Source organism: Arachis stenosperma, chromosome 1 (genome assembly GCF_014773155.1).
Source record: "Arachis stenosperma cultivar V10309 chromosome 1, arast.V10309.gnm1.PFL2, whole genome shotgun sequence".
Lineage (NCBI taxonomy): Eukaryota > Viridiplantae > Streptophyta > Magnoliopsida > Fabales > Fabaceae > Arachis > Arachis stenosperma.
The window spans coordinates 8,653,510-8,669,244 of NC_080377.1; the positions used below are offsets into that span (position 1 = coordinate 8,653,510).

A 15,735-nucleotide genomic window follows, 5' to 3' on the forward strand; every position below is an offset into this window, starting at 1 on the left:
ATCGTATGGACACAAAATTAATTAGATAACAAATTGAATTTTAATTAATATGTTTTATTTTTTGCTCATATTTTTCATTAATTATTTTACTTTTTATATTTACAGTAATATTGAATGTAAAAAAGAAAAAAATAATATTAAATGTTATCTATTTTATTTATTTAGATTCATAATTAAATTTGATATAATTATAGCAAGTATCTAGAATTAATAATAACATGATAGTATAATTTTAAGTTGTATAACATAATAAAAAAATGTAGCAATTTATGTATGGTTCCTATATAGCAATAATATTATATATATTTATATATCTCCTCTTTTAACTCTTTCCTAAAAATATTGGCATATAATTAATATCGATAACATATATATTGAGTAAGTATCTCTATTGAAAATATTTGTTAACTATTACCGTGTATAATTAGTGTGTGTATATATAAATAAGGATTAACAGTGAATTGTTACAATTATTTATCATCTAGAAAATTCGTACCTCAGACATAAAACTTCTTCTATTTATTATTTTTCATACCTAAAGGATACTAACTACGATTCTATCAACAGTATTACCTATGATAGATTATGTAATGAAAAAGTTTGAAAAATAAAGGTAAGAATTATAAGGTTATGAAAAGTCTTATCTAAATTTAACAAGAACAACACGACTTACATAGAAATGGTTTTTATCGATGATAAGGTAAGTTGATTATTTTCCATGATTTTTTCAAGTGATGCTAGGTCTATTTTATAAATATTTTTTGTTTATATTTTAAATTTATTTGATAAATAAACCCTTGAACGAATTAAAGACAGTGCGATTTTATAGATTTATAAGTGGGTGCTAATAGCCTTTATATTTAATTTGTTTTAGAGTGTGATAATAGCCAATATGTTTGTTGGTAGATTTAACTATTACTATATTATTTATGATCACATTTAGTATATATGTCTGATTTATTGAAGAAAGTAGATTATTAAAATCGATTAATAACTATTTTAGAGTTAATCTAATTAATATTAAATTAAAAAAAACAAACAATGTATAACATATTAATTTTTTATTAATCAAATTATTATAATTTAAATTAATTTTAAAAAATAATTTAAAATTATAATTTTAAAATTACACTTTTATATATATATATATATATATATATATATATATATATATATATATATATATATATATATATATATGAGAAAATTGTACTATTTTATTGTTTTCAATATAATACTTTATTCATGCATGCCTTTTGTAATTTTGTATTATTTCAGAAATTATGAGCAGACGACAACTAGAGCTTCTGCAAAAAGACTGGAATCAAACAATTTTGTATTATTTCAACAATTGAACCTCAAAAGCGCTGCTAATTCTCAGTGTTGTTCTGTTATCCAAATTTAGTAGTAGGTTTTAGATTTATGTGTTTAAATAACTGGTATTAAAATTTTAGTCTTTATTTTTAAATTAAAATTTCAGTATTTTAGTATCTCTAAAAAGTGAGTACACAGGAGATAAAAAATTTTAAAAATAAAGACTGAAATTTTAATAATATTTTATATCTAAAATATTTTATTTTAATTAATTAATTCTAATTTTATCTTTTGTGTAAATTAAATTATAATTTTATTTTTATTTCAGCTGTCTCTTATTTTACACCAAATACAATACTAAAAGTTATTTCAATTTTTATTTCTTAGTTGCAATCTCTCAACTTTTATCTCTCTTCTAAACGCTATCTTTTGTCTTGAGGAACGCATCTAAATCATAATTTGATTGGATCTTTTGATTAATTGGGGTGTTAATTTATAATTCAGTAATCATCATAATCTCATCAGATTGAAAATTGGATAGTGAATTAGTTAAATACCGTAAAAAACTAGAGACAAATTAACAAATATTAGCTTATCTCTCTATTAACCTAACTTTGTCTCCTTTTATGTTTCTCTCTTAAAAATAGAATTTAAACGCAACTTAAAAATCAACAATATAAAAATAAATTAAAGTAAAAAAATAATTTAATTAAATATGAATTATTGATACCTAACTAAACTTTGTCTCCTTCTTTAGCATTCATTTCTCTACCAGTGTCCAACTATATGAAGTTATCAATTTCCTTCAATAATAACTATCTGCAACCACTTTTGAAGTCTTTCTTCGTACAAATTAAATATTGATATAGTTGGAGTACGTCCCACCACATATATGAACATTTAATGTCAAGAGAGTGATAAGAGACAATAAAAAATTGTCGGTTCATTTTCAAAAATACTCCGTAAATAATATTCCATAATATAAATCCAAAAAATTAGTCACCCCAAATTATCCCTATGTATTTATATATTTTTAGATTTTTTTCCATATTTTTCAACAAAATAATTAACTACTAAAATAATTAAATTTATCATTGTTGAACCTATAGCGCAATAGAATGCCTCTTTTTGTTAGAATGAAGAGCATTGTTAAAGATTATAATATTTTGAAGGGTTAATAGTGAAATTAGTTTTAGAAGGATAAGATATTTTTTAAATTTATTTTTTAAAATTTTTTTAATTAAATTGATTCTTCAATGATTACGAATTAATCATATTTGTAACAATAATTAAATATCATTTAAAAATATCAAAATTATATATTAATAATCCTGTGTGCAAAGCATCTTGCAAGCCTTGATACAGTTCAGCTCGAAGTTCCTTTTGTCTTTGTCGAACCCATCTTAACTTGTCTGTTTCCATTTTCACATAGTTGTCAACAACATATTGTTGAAGAAGTCGCCCCGCTTGCAAAACTGTTGAGTAATCATTGGGGCGGATCTACGAATATTGAGGATTATAGAAAATTGTTAGAAATTGTGAAATGATTTATTGGTACAAACTATCATCTACGGAAGTCTATAAATGATGTAACAAATATAGGAGTTTGTACCTGGAGCATATAGCTATAATATGTCCGGCATGATACTTTGTTTCCACGTTGAGTTCAAGTATTTATATCCCATTCATGGGTTCCAAATGGAAAAAGAAGAGGATATTGTAGTGGATCGTAATAACCAACAAACTCTTGAATCCTTCTGAGGTTACCAGCATGAGTTTGAACCTTGATATCCCGTCCTCGCACCATTGTTTCAATATCATCACCGACTATTATGGCTGCTACTCGTGAAGCAGTTGGGAGACTGTATTGTGGTTGATTAGCAGGTCGCTCTCTGATCACCAAACTACACTCTTGCACATCTAGTCGTTGTGCAAGCTGGCGGAATACATGGATAAAAGGATTATATTGGTGCAACAATTGTTGTAGCTTCAAAACCAAACTTTCATGCAGTTGTGTGTTCTCCAGCATCCTATTCTGTAACTCGTGATCAGTATCGTATATATATAGTTGCAAGAAGCGTGGCCGCGCCCCCTGATCCGGATGAAATCCTGCTATACTGTGGTACATTGATCCTTGAGCACGGAATGTATATATACCATGACTTGCTGAAGCTAATTGTTCGTCTATGTGTACACCACACGAAGTGAATGAAAAAACATGATTGTAACCACGAATGTGTTTCCTAAAATGGTTCCCTTCTGCAGAAGAGTCTAAGAAGATGTCTAGTAATTCCTGAGGAGCATTTACTTGGGGCAAAGAGACTTTTTCTCCATTGCAACACATGTCAAATGTTTCATGGTGAAACAGACGTGCATTACATTGTGTACATGTCCTTGTAGGAGGCAGTGTAGTTTGAAGCACTGTTGTATTCTCTTGAAAATTTCGAGCACAATTGTGGGATGTTCGAACATGGTGTCTAATTTCTGCACTCGCATAGGAATATTAAAATATTATGTTATAGGTTTCTTTTCCTACATGTGCCAATAATTGTATGGTTAGGTACTCGGGTATAATTTATATCAAAAGATATTTTAAAAAAAAATACCCAATAATTAATATTATATTATGATAGTGTTAAATGATAAATTTAAAAAATAGTGTTACCGTTATGATTAATTTTTTAAAATATCGATATCAAGCCTAATATTTAAAATAAAACATAATTTAGTGCATAATTTATGAAAAAAATGATTATTATACCGTTAGTCATTGTCAACTCTTTTTTTTTTTTTGGGGTAAACTACTGTTTAACTTCTTAATATTTAGGCTAGAGTCTAATTTATTTCTGACGATTGAAATGTCATGTGCTCCACATGCATGTCTTATTTTATTTTATTCTAATTCTTTAGTCAAAATTAATTTTTAATTTTTTTAAAATATTAATTTTTCTATTATCAACTTCTTTTAAGTAAGACAAGAATTATAATTGTGGCGGTCATAGTGGTAGTTTTAATGATTTTAATTAGAATGAAATTTGCATAAAAAAGGAAAATAATAATAGATAATATTAAAAAAAGGTTTAAATTTTGACTAAATAAAAAATAAAAATAATATGAAATAAAATTTTGGAATAACAATAGAACGTGTTCTGAATGTTAATTAAAGACGACGTTAGGATTTAACTTATAAAAAATTAGGAACCTCGATCTGTAAAGTGTAAACAAAACTTAGAAAAGTATAAAGATTAAAGAGCGTCTTTGTTTATAAAATTACAACAGCTTGGTCACATATTATATTACGTTAGAAGTATGAATGGGCAACCTTGCATGTGTAGTCAACTTGAATAATCCCTAGATGCACCCACCCTAGTCTTTTTTGGTTTAGTTTTTCTGACTTTTTCTTTTAATCTTAATATTAAATTTCAGAGTATTTAATTAAGAGATCAAAATATTTACTGCATTAATTAATTCAAGTTGATAACTTCTTTTTTTCTTATAATATTTTTGATTTTTTTCTAAGTCCCAGTATATATCTAAATATTTTTATCAATTAAATTAATTTAAATTTAACAAAAATCACTTATATAATGTGGGTATAAATTATACATTTTTTTGTGTTTCTTTTTTTATTGTAATTTTTTTTATTATAGTTTTTTTTATTATTGTTGTTACATTTTTTTTTCTTCCCCTCTTCATCTTTTATTTTTTTTCTAGTGGTTATATTGCATTTTTTTATTTTTTATTTGATTATTTTTATTTTTATTTTTATTAAGAGAATAAAATAAAAAAATTATGAAAAAGTAAAATAAAAAAAATAAAAAAAAGATGATAAGAAAAGCGAATGAAGAGAGACAAATTTTGAATTATATAAAATTTATAAAAAAATAGTACTGAAACTTTTTAATAATGACATAGAAAATTTTTTAATTTTAATATAAAATTTTTTAATTATGACACAAATTCTTATTAAAAGGATGACATAAGAATAATTATAAAAAAGTAAAAGTAAAAAGGAGAAGATGAAAAAAAAAAAAGAAAAGGACGACAAAGAAGAGAGCTTACCAGATAAATGTAAGAAAAAAAATGCAATCTGGCATACGAGTTCAATTGTCTAAGAAAGAGAGAATTATTTTTCTCTTGAAGGAAATATAAATTTATGGGTGTGTGAATTTAGCCTGAGAGAAGAGAGACAGGAAATATAAAGACGATGAAGATGAGCGAAAGGGAAGTTTTAAATTATACAAAATTTATTAAAAAAGAATACTAAAATTTTTTAATTGTGACATAAAATTTTTTTAATATTGACATTAAATTTTTTTAATAAGCATGAAATTTTTTAATCAATTAAAAATTATCAAAAACAAAAATAACATCAAGATTTTTAACCATAGTAGAATAATTTCTTAATAGTAACATAGGAATTTTTAAACTGAAATTTCTCAAGGTTCTAGACTTGTGATTTTTTAAGGATTTTTTGTATTATTTACCAAAATTTTTGGTATTATTTTTAATTAAATAATATGTTAGAACTAATGTAATTTTTTTTACTTCTTTTTCTATTTTTTTTGGTTCTTATTTCTTTTTTTATGTTTTTTTTGTTTTTTTCTTTTTGTTCTCGTTTTTTTATGAGAAAAAAATAGAGCAAAGAAAAAAAAGAAAGAGGTAAAAGAAGAGAAAATAATGATAATAATGATGATCATAATAATAATGATAATGATGAACGCATAGTTGTCAGAACCGAATCGGTGATCGAACCAATGAGGTCACTGGGTCACTGGGTTATTGGTTCAATCGGTGGGTCACTGATCGAACCGGTTAACCCGGTATAATTAAGTAATTATGTAAAATTTAATTATTTTTTCTTTATTATAAGTACTTTTATTTTGTTTTTATAAAAATAATAATTATTTTCAAATTTTAATACTTTATTAATTAATTTATATTTATTGTATTGTATTATATAAATAAAAACTTACATACAGTTAATTTTCATGTGAAGTTGATATTTAAAAACAGTTAGATGATTGACAAGTTTAACTAAATATCATCTAACGATTTCAATTATTAACTTCATATGAAGATAATGCATGTGAGTCTTTACCTATTATTATATGCTACAATTATTATTGAAAAAATAATATAATAGATATATATCATAAAAAGAAAAAAAAATTATGGTATATTTTATCTTTTAATATATATATATATATATTAATAAAAATTTATAGTTAAATAAAATATAATTGATTTAAAATGAGTGACTTTAAAATTAAAATTAATTGAATATAAGTAAAAAAAAAATTGTATCATTAAAAATAATATTAATATATTATAATTATGAAAAGAAAATAAGTGAGTTTATAATTATTGTTAAATAAAAATATAATTAATTTAAAAATGAGTGAGTTTATAACTAAAATTAAAATAAAATAAATAAAAGTAAACTATTTGATGAAAGATATTTATATATATTATAATTTGTATGTATATTAATGAAAATCAACACAGCTCAGCGGCAAGGAGAGGTTTTGATCTTCCAGCAGATAGGGATTTGAACCCCATATTACACATTTTGGATAATTTGCCTTTCAAACGGTTCGGTCAGACCAATCTTACCGAATTTGACCTGTTCTCACTGGTTTACTCCGGATTTGACTAGTTTGTTCCAGTTTTATACTTTGTACGATCTAAATCCGGTCGAACCGGTCGGTCCGGTCCGATTCTACTAACTATGGATGAACGTGTGGAGGAAGGAGAAATTGAAAAAAGAAAAAAACAAAAAACAAAAGAACGGGAACGTACCTAATTTTTTTAAAAAATATGTACGTAAATTTAACTTAGTTAAAAAAAAGTTTAATAGTTTAATATTTCTCTTCTTCTAATTTAAAATCTATCTATTTACACATGTTGAATTGGTATCAGATATGTAAATTACAATTTACATCATCAACAAATAAATAATTAAATTCATACAAATCGTTAGTATATTATAAAAGATTATGTCATTACTCTATTGTTTTATTATTATTCAAAATGTTCATCATGTATTGACAATAGTGATTGGATTCACCTTCAAATGAGAACTCTTAAAGAGAATAAGCTTTAGATTTTATTGACATTCTAGACCTTTGTGTAAAATAAATAAAGTTGCATGTATTTAATTAATATTATTAAACATATTTTTATATAAAATATTTCACATGTGTATACATTTTTTCTTAACAAATACCTTTAGTAACTTTAAATTTTCACATATACAAAAATCTTTACAAATTTTTTATACAATTTTTTTTAACAAATACCTTTAGTCACTTTAAATTTTCACAAAATTCTGAAAAAATACGTGTATAAATTTTTCACCTTAAAATCTGCGTTTATAACCTTATTTGCAACGGAACCTAAATTACTTGACATGGTTACCTTTTTTGGTTTTTTAACGGAAGCAAAGTTCGTTACTTGATGAAAGGAGACCCAAGAATTGAAGTTGGGCTTTCTCTAGAAGGGAATAATGGGCCTATTCTTCATAGTTAGATGATCAAAGAAAGAGGAGATATATTCAACAACGATCAAGTTAGTATTTTTTATAGTTGTCAAAATTGAATCGTAAATAAACCGATTAAGTTACTAATTTTTTTAATGAGTTATTAGTTAAATGCCACAAATCAGGTATTTTGTGTCGGTTAGTTTAGCGACGGTTTATAACCGCCACAAATCGGCAAGAGACATTTAACCCTCTTACTTGCGACGTTCTTAAACCGGCGCTATTTGATAGTTGCGATTTATATGATTTTTATTTGCGACAGTTTTAAACCGCTACTAATTGTATAGTGAATTCTTTTTTAAATTTAATATTTCAGTTTGATTTATTTTATTAATCCGAGAATTTTTTTTAATCTATTTTTTTATTTTAAGAATCTTATCGTTCTTCTCTAAAATTCTATATTGCAGGCAAAAAACTTATGAATAATTAACTGCGAAACAAACTAACATGTTTATTTTAATATCAATAAAGTATTTCAATAGTCACTCAAAAAATAATTATATTCTAATTACTAAAAAGATTTGATATTTTTTATTTATACAAGTTTAACAATATTTATATTAATAATTATGAATAATAAAAAATATAATTAATTTAAACATAAGTGAGTATAAAATTAAAATAATATTTAAAAGAATTATTATGCAATTTTACTATATAATTAATAAATAAAATATAAAATAATAAGAAATAACATAAATCAGTGGTAAGGGGAGCATGAAGTATAAGGAAGACCTAGGTTCAAATTTAGAATTTTCTCTCAAGCAGTTCGATTGGACCGATTTTCTACTAGATCGAATTTTATCGGCTTTGACAGATTCTTACCGATTTTTATCCTTAATCAGTCCTTGGACTAGATCGGACCAATTGGGAGTCTGATTCACTGATTTTTTTGGTCAAATTGGCCTATTTAATCCAATTTTTACAACTATAGTATCTTTCCTAGAGTTAGGATTCTTGAACCACACTCTTTTACTGAAAGTGCTATTTATATATCTATGATGTTAAAAAATTCTTAATCTCTCACTCTAAAACAAAAAAGTTAGTATTTTCCTAAGATTTAGGGACACTACAAAAAAAGACATGAAATATAATTAATAGTATGGCGATTCTATAAAACTGTCGTAATATTTGAATATTTTGACATTTTTTTGTTGTCGTAATTAATTTATACTTAATAGTGATTTTTATGGATTCTTTTAGTTTTAAAATGCCATTATCACCTTATATAAAAAAGTCTAACCCTAAATTAACCCTCATTACAGGTTCTATATGAGATGATGCTATTGTGAGAGAAAAATTAAATTTTTGCTACTACACAATCTCCTCTAACGATAATATCTTCTGGTGACTTCTCCTCCTATGATGTTTTCTCCAGCGAGCACCAAGAGGATCAGAAAGATCATCACGATGAGGACAACTTAGATAGTGATTATGAGGAGTGCAGTTCATAGGTTTATATTTTTTGTACTATTTATTTCTTGTTTGTGTATGAATAATGTACTTTATTACTTAATAATAAGTTACGAATAATGTAATCTTTTTAATTTTTATTAAAAATTTTCTTAAATTTTGTGTTTTGTAAATTGTTATTCGACAATATGTAACATGCTCGAGAAGATATAGGGTTAAGTACTTTTTTGTCTCTAAGGTCTCGGGTGAAAATTAAATTCGTCCTTAACCTTTTTTTGTTATTAAAATCATTCTCAACATTACAAAACGTTATAAAATCATCTTTTTATCCATAAATAATATTTTTCAGACAATTTTTTTCTTAAACAAAAATAAAAAAAACCCCACCCTCACCCTCACTAGAATGATTTACAACAGAAAAAGAAAAAATCAGAGCACCAAATTTAGCATCAAACAAATTTTTTAGCAGTGAATCAGTAATCGGGTTATCAAATTAAATTTATCATCAAGGTCAAGCAGTGAGCAAACTCAACACACAAAATTTTGTTTTAATTCCTCAGAAGAAAGTGCTAACAACCAACAAGTATTCTAACTTTTCAACAAGAAATCAAAATTCACAGGCTTGATAAATATTAAGCCATATAAGAAACCATCATCCTCATTATTTTCATGGATCAACCAAAAGTAGAACCAGATCACAGCAGCAGCTGCAACAACAATAAAACCAACTGCCACCACAGGCCACTGAACATTCAAACAATTCACCCGTTTTTCATCCCTAGCAATAACCCCATTTTCATTCACTCCATCATTCACAGTATCAACCTTATGGTTCAGTCCTTTGATCACATTCTCAGTCATCCCTGCTTCTTCCTTCAACCGAGCAACAAACAATTCCAAGCTCTTTTCTCTCTCCTCAAACTTCTTCAGTGCCTCCTGCAAGCTCAGTTTCTCTTTAACCCACTCTTCGATATCTGAACTCTTCGAATTTGCAAAGCTCTCCACTTCCTTAGTCTTCTGCCCTAATTCCAAAACCTCATTTTCCTTCTCTTGAATATTCTCCCTCAACTCCTTCTCAACTCTAGTCCACTTATTTCTCTCATCAATATCTTTTTTTCCAGAGCCCCAATTTTCTTCTCCAAATTTCTAATTTTCTTTTCACTCTTAGATTTATCCCTCTTCAGAAATTCAACTTCTCGCTCCATCAATTCCACCTTGGATTCCATCTCTGGTAGCAGCTTCATGAGCTCGGCAGCCTCAGCCATCGTCTCCTCAGCAGCTCTCAAATCCGATATGGAGTCATGTTGGAGCCTCGCCAACTCTGTCTCCAGCTCCGCAGCCCTCGCGGCGAGCGCACTTGCAACCTTAGTTGCATCGCGCGACTGCTCCAACTCCTTCTCCATCGCGCCAACTTTGTCGTAGTTGTGGCTGAGGATATGAACAGATCAAGAGAGAGGGAAGAGCAGATTCCCTCACCACCAGAAGCTTGACGATGGTAGGGTGACGGAAAGAGAGAGAAAAAGAATTGGGGGGTTGGGGAGGAGATGGTTTCGAAGAGAATGGTAGAAAGAAGGGGATGAGGAGGGAAGACAGTGAAAAGACGCCAGAGTGGGATGGGGGTGGAGTTTTGTTTTTATTTTTCAATATTATTTTTATTAATTGTTAAGGGTAATTTGGTGAAAAAAAGACAATTTTATAACGTTTTGCAAAGTTGAAAATGATTTTAATAACAAAAAAAGGTCGGGGACGAATTTGATTTTCACCCCAAACCTTAGGGACGAAAAAAGTACTTAACCCTAATTAATATATAGAATAGATGTAAAAAAATAAAAAAATAAATTTTACCAATTGCTTGACTGTTAGTAAAATTAATTAAAAAATTTTTTTTAATATTACCGACGCCTAATAAATTGTCAGTAAATATAAATTCTATTTTTTATTTAAATTTTTTTTCTTAGGGCTAAGGCATTGAAAAATATATCTTTTTGGACAATATATTTATTATCCAAAAAATAAGCATTGCTATAATTATTTGAAGAGTTTATCTAACAGCACATAAAAAACGAATTATTAGTAAAAAATTTTAAATGCTTTTATTTAATAAATATAAAATAAATATATTAAAAACTTAAATCTTTTATATTTTTAATTAATTTTTTTTTAATTTATAAACTTAATATGTGTCCTAAAGATACATATTAAATAAATTCTTATTTTAATATTATCGATGGTTTAACCATCAATTAAATTTGATCGAATTTTTTCAATAAGCTATTCATTTTTGGACCATAAATAAAAAGAAGGTAAATTATATGATAAAAATATAAGTTTATATATTTTTCTTCTTATAGAATAAAAGAAAAATTAAAAAAGTTAAGGTCTATATTTTGAATATTAATAAAATAATAAAAAATATCTATCAAAAAAATTTATACTTTTTCTATACAATTTTAATCTCAATAGTAGTAGATCTCTAAAAAAAGTTTACCTACACCAAAACTGTTGGTAAGGCCATCGATAATATCAAAATGTCTTGTAATAGGTAAGTTTTGATTTGCTTTTTAACCTTAGCAGTGTCTCTGGTCCAAATGAAAAATGAAAAATTTAAAATTGTTCACAGGGTAACAAATTATCAGTTGACGCACTATAATCACCCCCAACATTAATATTATAGGCTACTAGACGTAATCTCGTACAGAACTGACCATTATATAAATGTATAATAATATATTTACCATAAAATAAATTTATCAAAAAATCATATGCTTATCTTTTCTTAAAGCTCAAATAACTATGTAAAGGTGTATAAATAATTTTATATTTAACTAGAGTAGGACACTTACATTATACATAATTACAATAATAATTGCAATAATATTACCCTAGCCAGCTAAAATTATTAAAATTATTTCAAGTTGGATGGAAGACATTATTGGACACTGACGCAACAATAATTAAGTATAAAATTTTGTATAGCCGTTGTATATGCGTTTATAACACAAGTGGCAAAGAAAAACGGAGATCAAATTGGGCTGAAGACCTATACATTAAATCATTAATTAACGGTTATCTTTTTATTAATTATTCTCATTTTTTTCACATACATTTGATGTTGAAACACAATATAAAGAGTAATTTATACCCAAAATAAAATTTGAACTATCAATTCTTAAGTTATTTCTGTTTAAGTATGTTCTCAAATTTTTTAATTATTTTTTAATTTAATTTTGATATACTACAGTGTAAAACATTTTACACAATCATATAATTATATCGATTTTTTTTAAATGACCAATAATAATTGCTCTTAATAATGTGATATTACGTGATTAAATGCACGTATAAAATTATTTGATTCTAATACTGCATCAAAATTAAATTCTTATTTGTTAACCATTAACTTTGAATGTTGAAGAAGCAAAATCAAATCATTTGTACAAAACATTATTATCGAATCAGGTTCGCTCAAAACGACATCGCACCTTCCCTATTGTTTGTTAGGTGGTGTTGTGGATTGAACTTGTGTGGTTCATTCCAAACTTTAGGGTTTCTCCCAAGTGCATGTCTATCTATTAGTACATGGCTACCCTTTGGAATTAGGTATTTGCCACCAATAATTGTTGTGTCTTCCATTTATACATGGGGAGCATTAAATGTTACAATTAGGGTTTCTCTCTTCCAACAACATTGTCCAATTCTTCGGTGGCTCTTTCAAGTAATTCCGGTTGGTTTATCATTTCACCAAGTGCCCATTCAACTGCATTTGATGGATTATCTACTGCCGCAACCATCAATTCCTACAACAAGTTTGCTTTTCTTTTTGAGTGTTTTAATAAAGTTCATATACTATAAATTAATGAACTTTAAATTCAAATAGATATTTAATTTCAACTATGTTACTGCACATTAAAATTATCTACTAAAATTAGTCACTTATAATTATAAATATATATTAAAAATAAATTAAATCACATATATATTTATACACAAATATATTAATGACTAATTTTAGTGATTGATTTAAAGTATAAATAGCATTTTTGTAATTTAATACTGCCTTAGTGAGTTTTTTATACAGAAAATATGAAATTATGTGTTATCAAATCAACAACAATATTTGAATAGTTATTTATCACCATCTCAAAACTCGTATAATTATTAGTACTGATTATTTATTTACCTCAAAATGCTATTTTTTATTCATAGTGAAATGATACACTTATATTAATAAATTTGTATTATAAATATATATTAATTTTTCATATATATTTATTCAATTAGCATTTTAGTCTTTTTCAATGATTAAATGTTATTTAGTTTAATGTTTTAATGAGTTTCTCAAAAAAAAAGAATTAAAATAATAAAAATGACACAAAATAAAAATTTAAAATTACTGGATATGAAATAAAAAAAAAGAATTGTCTATTGAATCAATTAAAAAAAAGTCAAATGAAAAAATAGAATAAAAAAATTCGTAATGGTTAATTGTACTGCCACAAAAAGATCACTAAAACCGTATTACAATATAATGGCTGTTTAAAACTGCAACAATATGAACGAATATTTAAATCAAGTTGGACTTTAGCTGTTTAAAATACAAATGCAGTGGTGGTTACAAACTATTGCAAAATTAGGTTATCATTATTCCAGCAGTTCACAAAAGTCACCTAAAGCGTTATTGTTGGCACGCAATGCTGTAGCGGTTGATGAACTGCCGTAAAACCTTTTAGTGGCGGTTCAAAACCGCAGCAAAGACAAGAAAAAAAAGCAATAAGAGAGAAAGAATAGAGAAGTGTTACTATAATTTGGGCCTTGATTTCCTCATGTGTCAACAATGGCATATTGTTGGAATCTTTAAGTGAGATCAAAACATCAAGAAAATCCTCTTGTTCATTCTTCAATCCATCATTCCATTGCTTGATTCTCTTTCAATGACTGGATCATGATACTTTTTAACAATCTTCATAGCTTCCTTCACCTTGCTCTCTTGGCCATCCAAGTCAAGTCCCCTCAACCATGGCAAATAATCAGAAACACAAAATTTAAAGAGATGAAAAACCAAAGTGAAAATTGCATCCACATATTCAACTTCCTCTAAACCTGGCCCACCATCAATAATAATATTTCTACCATCTCCAAAGTACCTTTTATTAAAAATCATTTTCCTAATAACATTACCACAATAATGTTGTGTGGCAACTCTCACATTCACAAAACTACTATTATTATTATTATTATTATTATTATTATTATTATTATTATTATTATTATTATTATTATTATTATTCTTGCATTTATTGTACACATAAAACATAAGATTGTGAGCTTCTTGATTCCTTTTGTTTAGAAATCATTGATGCCTCTTTGGGGACAACAATTCATTAACAAGGATTTTCTTCATTTTCTAGAATTGTCCCCCAAAGGGTACAGCAACTGTTGTTAAATATCCACCACTTATATGATCAGAGGACACGTTCAATGGTCTTGATGCAAAAACAGCATCATGTTTTCTTATAAATTCAAGAGCAATGTTGGGACATGACACAGGGATAATATGGACATTTCCTAGGCGGATGCATGCAATTTCAGTGTTCATGTTTTGCATGAGTTTGTGTATCCATTGATACACAGGTTTGCTTGCAAGCATTTCAGGGAGGTTACCTACTATATATAGGCCACGGTTTGGGACCAGGGGGTAGTTTAGGTAGTTGCTTATGTGATTTCTTGAACAAATAAGATGTTAGGGTTTTGATAACTGTGAAGCTAGAAATAATTGCAATCAAAGAAGGCCAAAAGCCTTCAGAATGGTACAAGTAATTAAGGCTAGTGGTTATGGTAATATAACCCCTAGCTTGGAAGAAGATTTTGTGTTCTCAATCTAAAATGTTGTGACATGTTGAGAAGTCTATCTGGACCCTATTTATAGTAGATAATCAACCAAAAAAAGTAATAATAATAATAAATTAATTTTTTTCTTGAACACAAAATTAATCACGTCACCCAAGCACTATATTTTTATACGTTTATTCATATTTTTTTATAATAATAATAATATAAATATATTTAATTATATTATTTATGAAATTTTAATTATATATATGTGAATTAAGTACGTATGATTACATATACATTAGAAAATAATTAAATTACTCTATCAATTCATATCATTTTACTAAATTTGTAATAATTATTTTATAATTTAAAAAATTTTATTTAAATTTTTATACTATTTTAAATTTTGTAATTAACTTTTTACTGTATAATAAATATTAGAATTAACAGACTTTTTTAAGTTAAAGATATTCATATCTAAAAGTTAACTCTTTAAATTTAAACATTTTTTTATTTTTAAAATATTTTATTATTTTTTATTTTGACAAAAATTTAGTTAATTATAAAATTTAAAATACTGTAAAGATTTAATAATAAACTTTAAACTATAAAAATTTAATTATAAATTTAGACAT

The 15,735-nt window shown here is 26.2% G+C and overlaps 1 pseudogene; it reads right to left on the minus strand.

The window, feature by feature from the left end:
* Window positions 1-12,650: 12,650 nt before the first annotated feature.
* LOC130974709 (isoleucine N-monooxygenase 1-like) overlaps window positions 12,651-15,735 on the minus strand; it is a 79,091-nt pseudogene continuing 76,006 nt past the window's right edge.